Consider the following 8,986-nt stretch of genomic DNA (forward strand, 5'->3'; position numbering starts at 1 on the left):
AGCCTTGGCTGAGGCAGCGTGTTGTGTCCTTAAGCAAGGCACTTAATCACACATTGCTCTGCGATGACACCGGTACCAAGCTGTGTGGGTCCTAATGCCCTTCCCTTGGACAACATCGGTGGCATGGAGAGGAGAGACTTGCAGCATGGGCAACTGCTGGTCTTCCATACAACCTTGCCCAGGCCTGTGCCCTGGAAACCTTCCAAGGCGCAAATCCATGGTCTCATGAGACTAACGGATGCCTATAAAAAAAACTGTCTGTTATTTTATGGTACTGATTTGTAACAGGGAAACAGACCACACAGCATCTACACAAACAAGGGGTCTTGCACCTCAGATTTCACTCATTTGGTGGGGCCAGAGACTGTCTTCCCTAGACTAACACCACCGGCCAAACCTGGGGGTTACACACAAGTTTTGGAATCGGTTCAGAGTCAAGGTGAGTGAAGTTATCTACACTGGTTAGGGGCTTGATGGATGTAGGATAATAGCTGTTCCTGACCTGCTGGTGTGGGCCCTGAGGCTCCAGTACCTCCTTCCTGATGGCATGAATGAGAGGAGAACATGGCCCGGGTGGTGGGGGTCCTTGATGATGGATGCTGCTTTCAAGGGACAGCACTCCATGTAGCTGTGCTCACTGATGGACTGGGCTGTCTCCACTTCTTTCTGTAGATATTGGTGTGTCCATACAAGGCCCTGATACAACCAGTCAGAATACTCTCCACTGTACGTCTATAGAAGTCTGTCAAAGTTTTAGATGACATGCTAACTCTACAAAAACAAACTATCTCAGTTCAGTAAGTAATGCTTCCTTTTGAATAATTACTCAGATGGAATATGTGCAATACTACCTCAAGAGGCATCCAACAAAATGTTTCAATCCCGTCACACAGCTCTCTCTGAGTTCAGACCCACTCACACTGTGAAGTATAGAGACAGCAAAAAAAACAGGCCCTTCAGCCCATTGAGTCTGTGCTCACCATCAATCAGCCATTGAGACCAATCCTGCGTGATGCCATGCCATTCTCCACACGTTGTCTGTCGACTCTGGACTTTGCCTCCACAGACAATGTGAAAGCCAAGACCAGTAGACAGCGGGGCCAAATTAGGCCACTTTGCCTATTGTGTCTGCTCCATCGTTATGTCACGGCAGATTTATTACCTTTCTCCAGCCTTCTCCCAATAACCTTTGACACCCTGCTCAATCAAGAACCTATCAACCTCCACTTTAACCATACCTAATTACTTGGTCTCCACAGTTGTCTGTGGCAATGAATTCCACAGATTCTCTAACCTCTGGCTAAAGAGATTCCTCCTCATTTCTGTTCTAAAAGAGAGACCGTAAGGAAGCAGACCTTCGGTCCATTGAGTCCATGCTGACCATCAATCACCCCTTGACACCAATCCCATGCTGATCCTATGATATTCTCAGAGCACCCTGGGTCACAGGGAGAAATGCAAACTCCACACACAGACAGTGCCAGAGATCATGATTGAACTGGGGTCACTGGGGTTATGAGGCAGCAGCTCTGCCCACTGTATCCCTGTGCAGTGGCTAAGGATTGACGAACACATCAACTTCCACAATCTCCAAAGGGATCCTCCCCACCACCACCTCCACCTTCCACACGGATCGCTCCCTACGTGATTCCCTTGTCCATTCATCCCTCCCCACTAATCTCCTTCCAGGCACTGATCCCTTTAAGCAGGCTAAATGCTATACCTGTCCATTCACCTCCTTTCCCACGTTCTTTCAGGGACCCTAACAGTCCTTCCAGGTGAGGCAATGCTTCACCTGTCAATCTGCTGGAGATGTCTATTGTGGCCAGTGCTCCTGATGCGACCCTCTGCAATGGTGAGTGGTGGACCACTTCGTCGAGCATCACTGCTCCATCTGCCACATGCAGGACTTCCTGGTGGCTCAACATTTTAATTCCCATTCCCATTCCATGGCCTCATCTTCGGCTACCCTCAGGATGGAGGAGCAACACCTTATATTCTGTCCAGCTGGTCTCTAACCTGATGGCATGAACATTGATTTCTCCTGCTGGTAAACAAATTTCCCCCTTTCCCCCTCTTTCTCTGTTGCCCACTCTGATTTTCACCTCTTCTCACCTGCCTATCACCTCCCGTTTTGGTTCCCCCCTCATTCCCTTTCTCCTGTGGTCCACTCTCCTCTCCTATCAGATTCCTTCCTCACCTGCCCTTTACATTCCTACCCACATGGCTTCACCTGTCGCCTTCTAGCTCTTCTCCTTCCCCTCCCATCTTTTTATTCTGGCATCTTCCCCGTTGCTTCTCAGCCCAAAACATCAACCATCTAGTCATTTCCATAGATGCTTCCTGGCCTGCTATGTTTCTCCATCATTTTGTGTGTGTTGCTCTGGATTTCCAGTAGCTGCAGACTTTTCTAGTGTTTATTGATGAGTTAAGAAGGCATCCATTAGTCTTGTGAGACCATGGATCTGCGCCTGGAAAGTCTTCACTCTCCAGGGCGCAGGCCTGGGCAAGGTTGTGTGGAAGACCAGCAGTTGCCCATGCTGCAAGTCTCCCCTCTCCATGACACCAATGTAGTCCAAGGGAAGGGCATTAGGACCCATACAGCTTGGCACCAGTGTTGTCGCAGAGCAATGTGTGATTAAGTGCCTTGCTCAAGGACACAACACGTTGCCTCGGCTGGGGCTCAAACTCACGACCTTCAGGTAGCTAGTCCAATGCCTTAACCACTTGGCCACGTGCCCACAGGGGTTAGGTTGGGCTTTTCATTTTCCCTCACACTGGTCAACTCTACAGAAATCAAGTCATTCAACCATACGTGAGTACTGCCGGGGAAACGGTGTTACTTATTGATTATTGATTGAGATACCGTGCTGAACAGGCCCTTTAGCCTCACTGCCCAGCAATCACCCTGTCTATCCTAGCCGAATCATGGGACAATTTACAATGACCAATTAACCTACCAATTGGTGCGTCTTTGGACTGCGGGAGGAACTCCGCGCGGTCACGGGGAGAACGTACAAACCCTTATGGGCATTACCCTGGCACCAAGGTGCAAAACACAGTGCCAACAGTCACACAGAGCCTAAAACACATATAACACATAATAAGTATGTTGAAAGGACTAGATAAGGTGAATGTGGAGAAGATGTTTCCTCTTGTGGGGGTATCCAGAACTACAGGGCACAACCTCAAAATTGAGGGGCAACCCTTTACAGCAGAGGTAGGGGGAATTTTTTTTTAGCCGGAGAGTAGTGAACCTGTGGAATGCTCTGCCACAGACTGTGGTGGAGGCTAAGTCCATGGGTATATTTAAAGCAGAAGTTGAGCATTTCCTGATCGGTCAGGGCATCAAAGATCATGGTGAGGAGGCAAGTATATGGGGTTGAGTGGGATCCAGGTTCAGCCATGATGGAATGGCAGAGCAGACTTGATGGGCTGAATGGCCTAATTTTGATCCTACGTCCTATGGTCTAAAATAGCAGTAAAATACAGTCACACAAAAAAAATATAAATCCCCCAGACTATAGACATTTACCATTAGACATAGGAGCTCACTGCTCACCACAACACACACAAAAAATACTGGAGGAACTCGGAAGGTCAGGCAGCATCTATGGAAATGATAAATAGTCGACATTTTGGGCCAAGACCAAGACCACAAGACAAAGGAGCAGCAGTAAGCCATTCGGCCCATTGAGTCTGCTCTGCCACTCCACCATGAGCTAAACTAGTCTCCCATCTAGTTCCAATTTCTGGCTTTTTCCTCATATCCCTTGATACCCTGACTAATTAGATACCTATCAATCTCCTCCTTAAACACCTTCAATGATCAGGCCTCCACAGCTGTATGTGGCAACAAATTCCATAAATCCACGACCCTCTGGCTAAAAAAATTTCTCCCTATCTCTGTTTTAAATGGGTACCCTCTAATTCTAAGACTGTGGCCTCTTGTCCTGGACTCACCCACCAAGGGAAACAACCTTTCCGCATCTACTCTGTCCAACCCTTTCAACATTTGAAATGTTTCTATGAGATCCCCTCTCGTTCTTCTATACTCTAATGAATACAGTCCAAGAGCTGATAAACGCTCCTCATATGTTAGCCCCTGCATTCCAGGAATCATCCTTGTAAATCTTCTCTGAACTCCCTCTAACATCAGTACATCCCTTCTAAGATAGGGGGCCCAAAACTGTACACAGTATTCCAAATGAGGTCTCACCAGTGCCCCATAGAGCCTCATCAACACCTCCTTACTCTTATACACGATTCCTCTTGAAATGAATGCCAACATAGCATTCGCTTTCCTTACTGCCGATCCAACTTGGTGGTTAACCTTTAGGGTATCCTGCACGAGGACCCCCAAGTCCCTTTGCATTTCCGAGTTTTGAATTTTCTCCCCATCTAAATAATAATCTGCCCGATATTTCTTCTTCCAAAATGTACATCTGTACATTTCTCAACATTGTATCTCATCTGCCATTTCTTTGCCCACTGTCCTAAACTGACCAAGTCTCTCTGCAACCTCTCCGTTTCTTCAACACTTCCTGCTCCTCCACCTATCTCGGTGTCATCCGCAAACTTAGCCACAAAACCATTTAATCCATAATCTAAATCATCGATATACATTGTAAAAAGAAGCGGCCCCAACATCAACCCCTGTGGACCACCACTAGTAACCGGCAACCAATCAGAATAGGATCCCTTTATTCCCACCCTTTGCTTTCTGCCTATCAGCCAATGTTCCACCCATTCCAATATCTTTCCTGTAATTCCATGGGCTCTCATCTTATTAAGCAGCCTCTTATGTGGCACCTTATCGAAGGCCTTTTGAAAATCCAAATACACAACATCCACAGCCTCTCCCTTGTCAATCTTATTTGAGATTACCTCAAAAAATTCCAATAGGTTGGTGAGGCAGGATCTTCCCTTAATGAAACCATGATCATTGGGCCTATCTTGTCATGCACCTCGAGGTATTTCATAACTTCGTCCTTGAGGATCAACTCCAAAAACTTTCCAACCACTGATAATCAGGCTAATAGGTCTGTAATTTTCTTTTTGCTGCCTCCCTCCTTTCTTAAACAACGGAACTACATTTGCGATCTTCCAGTCCTCTGGAACCATGCCAGAGTCTATTGATTCCTGGAATATCATTTCCAATGCCTCCACAATCTCAAAAGCCAACTCCTTCAGAACCCGTGGGTGCACCTCATCCGGTCCGGGAGACATCTATTCTTAGTCCATTTAGCTTCCCAAGCTCTTTCTCTCCAGTAATCTTGACTGTACCTAATTCTATTCATTGAAACCTCTGGCTATCAGGTATGTTGCTAATGTCTTCCACTGTGAAGACTGATGCAAAATACTCATTCAATTCCTCTGCCATCTCTTTGTTATCCATTATAATTTCTCCAGCATCATTTTCAATTGGTCCTATATCTACCCGTGTCACTCTTTTACCCTTCATATATTTTTTAAAAAACTCTTGGTATCCTTTTTTATGCTAATTGCCAACTTCCTTTCATAATTCATCTTTTCTTTCCTAATGACTTTCTTAGTTTCCTTCTGTAAGTTTTTAAAAGTCGTCCAGTCCTTAGTTTTCCCACTAATTTTCACTTCCTTATACGCCGTCTCTTTTGCTTTTATTTTAGCCTTAACCTCTCTCGTTAGCCACATTTGTGCCATTTTTCCATTCATGATTTTCTTTTTTCTTGGAATATATTTTTCCTGCATTTTCCTTATTTCTTGTAGGAAATTCATCCAATTCTGCTCTGCCGTCCCTCCATCTAGCTTACTTTTCCAATCGACTTGGGCCAGTTCCTCTCTCATACCACTGTAATTTCCTTTGTTCCACTGAACTATTGATACACCTGATACCAGCTTCTCCTTTTTAAATTTGAAACTGAACTCAATCATATTATGATCACTACTTCCAAGGGGTTCCATTACCTCCAGCTCCCTAATCGCCTTAGGTTCATTACACAGCACCCAATCCAAAACAGCCGATCCCCTGGTGGGCTTAAGAAGAAGCTGCTCCAAAAAGCCATCCTGTAGGCATTCTACAAACTCCCTCTCCTGAGATCCATTACCTTCCTGACTTTCACAATCCACTTTCATATTCAAATCCCCCATAATTATCTTGACATTTTCCTTCTGACACGCCTTTTCTATTTCCAGCTGTAACTTGTAGTCCACACCCCGGCTGCTGTTTGGAGGCCTGTATACTACTGCATTTCTCCTTGCTCTCTTGATCACGGCACTGGGCAGAGTGCCAGAGTCCCGTTCACTGTGGTCTTCCCCTGTCAGGTCAACCTCTCCAACAGTATCTAAAACGATATATCGATTTCTGAGGGGGACTGTCACTGAGGTGCTGTCCACTATCTCTCTATAGGTATTATCAATCATCTCCTCACTTTCCCTAATTAGCTGAAGTTCATCAAGTTGCAGCTCCGAGAGGCTGGGAGTCTCCCAGGGTCCCCACATCTGGCACTCCAAGCACAACATTAATCCTAGATGCATACCTCTAATGCTACTGTTATTACTAAACGAATAAACCTATAACTTACCCCTCTACTATGAGACTCAACGGTCGCAGGAAGCCTCTTCCTGTTTCTGCCTAAGTCTGTTGAGCCAAAGCCCTATCACTCTGCACCCTCTCACTCCGCTACCCACTCCAACGCTGTCTGCTCCATATAGTCATAGTCTTAGTCATAGTCATACTTTATTGATCCCAGGGGAAATTGGTTTTTGTTACAGTTGCACCATAAATAATAAATAGTAATAAAACCATAAGTAGTTAAATAGTAATATGTAAATTATGCCAGGAAATAAGTCCAGGACCAGCCTACTGGCTCAGGGTGTCTGACCCTCCAAGGGAGGAGTTGTAAAGTTTGATGGCCACGGGCAGGAATGACTTCCTATGACACTCTGTGCTGCATCTCGGTGGAATGAGTCTCTGGCTGAATGTACTCCTGTGCCCAACCAGTACATTATGTAGTGGATGGGAGACATTGTCCAAGATGGCATGCAACTTGGACAGCATCCTCTTTTCAGACACCACCGTCAGAGAGTCCAGTTCCATCCCCACAACATCACTGGCCTTACGAATGAGTTTGTTGATTCTGTTGGTGTCTGCTACCCTCAGCCTGCTGCCCCAGCACATGACAGCAAACATGATAGCACTGGCCACCACAGACTCGTAGAACATCCTCAGCATCGTCCGGCAGAAGTTAAAGGACCTCAGTCTCCTCAGGAAATAGAGACGACTCTGACCCTTCTTGTAGACAGCCTCAGTGTTCTTTTTAAGCTTTCCGCGCTGTGCACAATCGTGCCTCTTTTATCCCAAGTAGTTAAAAAAAATCTGAATTTTCTCCCGAAAAATGGCGACTTATTCCGCTGCCTGCTTGCCATGAATCGAAAAAGAAATGTTGAAGATTGCTTCCCTTTTTAAGCCTTCTGCACTGTAAGACCCTTTTTCAGGACTGAAAGGTCTTTCCTTTTTTTTGGTCGTATCCTCAGAATGGACTGCCCAGTCCCTTTTTTTCCCCCCTCTTCTCATATAGTGCAGTGGGGTTGTTTTCCCTTCTCATTTAAAAAATTTAAATTTTTTTTTCTTTCTCTATGAATTGATAAGAAGAGAATTAGCTGTCTTCTTTACATATTAGCTTAATACTATGTATGATTTTGATAATGTCTATTTCACTTCCTGTTTGTATTGTTATTGATATTTATATTTGAGATAATTCTCCACTTGTTTGTATCTCCTCTCTTTTTAAAGGTGGGGGGAGGGGAAGGAGATTAGAAGGTGAAGCCAGGTGGGTGGGAAAGGTAAAGGACTGGAAAGGAAGGAATCTGACAGGAGGAGGGGACCCAGGGGAAGTGATAGACAGAGGGTGGCACAAGGGGAGGTGATAGAGGGTGGTACAAGAGGAGGTCGGAATATGAATGGGATTCGGAATAAAAATGTTTGGCCACCAGGAAGTCCTGCCTTTGGAGGATGGAGTGGAGCTGCTCTACGAAACGGTCCCCCAGTTTACGTCGGATCTCACCAATGTGGAGGAGGCCACATCGGGAGCACCGGACACATTAGACAACCCCAGCAGATTCGCAGAAGAACTGTTTGGGACCCTGAAAGGAGATGAACGGGCAGGTTTAGCACTTCGGCCACTGGCAGGTGTGAGTGCTGGGAGGGTGATTATTGGGGAGGGACGAATGGACAAGGGAATCACGGGAGGTGGGGGAGGTAAAGAGATGTTTAGTGGTGGAAGTTGCAGAGGATGATGAGGTGAAAGGTAAGGACAAGATGAATTCTATTGCTGTTAAGGCGGCCAGAAGAGGGGAAGAGCATGGATGTTCGGGAAATTAATAAAACGTCAACTTTTCATCAGGACAGGCCAGCTTGAAACGTGGACTGTTGATTCCCCTCCATGGATGTTTCCTCAATAGAGTTTAACCAGCAGAATTCCTCCTCTCTCTGTCCCCTCCCTTTCTCTCACTTCCCTCTCCGTCCTCTCTCCCCCTCCCCCCCCCCTCCCTCTCCATCTTCTCCCCCGTCCTCTGTCCCTCTGTCCCTCTCTCTGCCCCCTCCCTCTCTCCCTCTCTCTCTCCCCTCTCTGTTCTCCCCCCTTTCTTTCCCCTTTCTTCCCCCTTCCCTCTCCCCACCTGCTCAGTTCCTGACGTACCAAACATTCCTCAGTATTTGTCTTCACCAGTTTCAATCCATGCCTGCTGGGCAAAGAACAAAAAAAATCTCTTGTATCGCAAACTTCTTCCGCCCTTCTGAAACCACGACTGGAGGTGTGCTTCGTAAATCAAATGTGTTGGCTTTACACCGCAGGGAATGCACTGATTTGACGTCTGAGAACATGAAGGCTTGTACTACTTCTCTGCGTTTTAGTGAATAACACACAACTCTGATCAGCCACAGGCCACCACCGTAACAGAGCAGTGAGCTTGACGCTAGTACAGCTCAGGGCGGCGGGGTCCGAGT

Source organism: Mobula birostris, chromosome 12 (assembly GCF_030028105.1).
Source record: "Mobula birostris isolate sMobBir1 chromosome 12, sMobBir1.hap1, whole genome shotgun sequence".
In the NCBI taxonomy this organism is placed as follows: Eukaryota; Metazoa; Chordata; class Chondrichthyes; order Myliobatiformes; family Myliobatidae; genus Mobula; species Mobula birostris.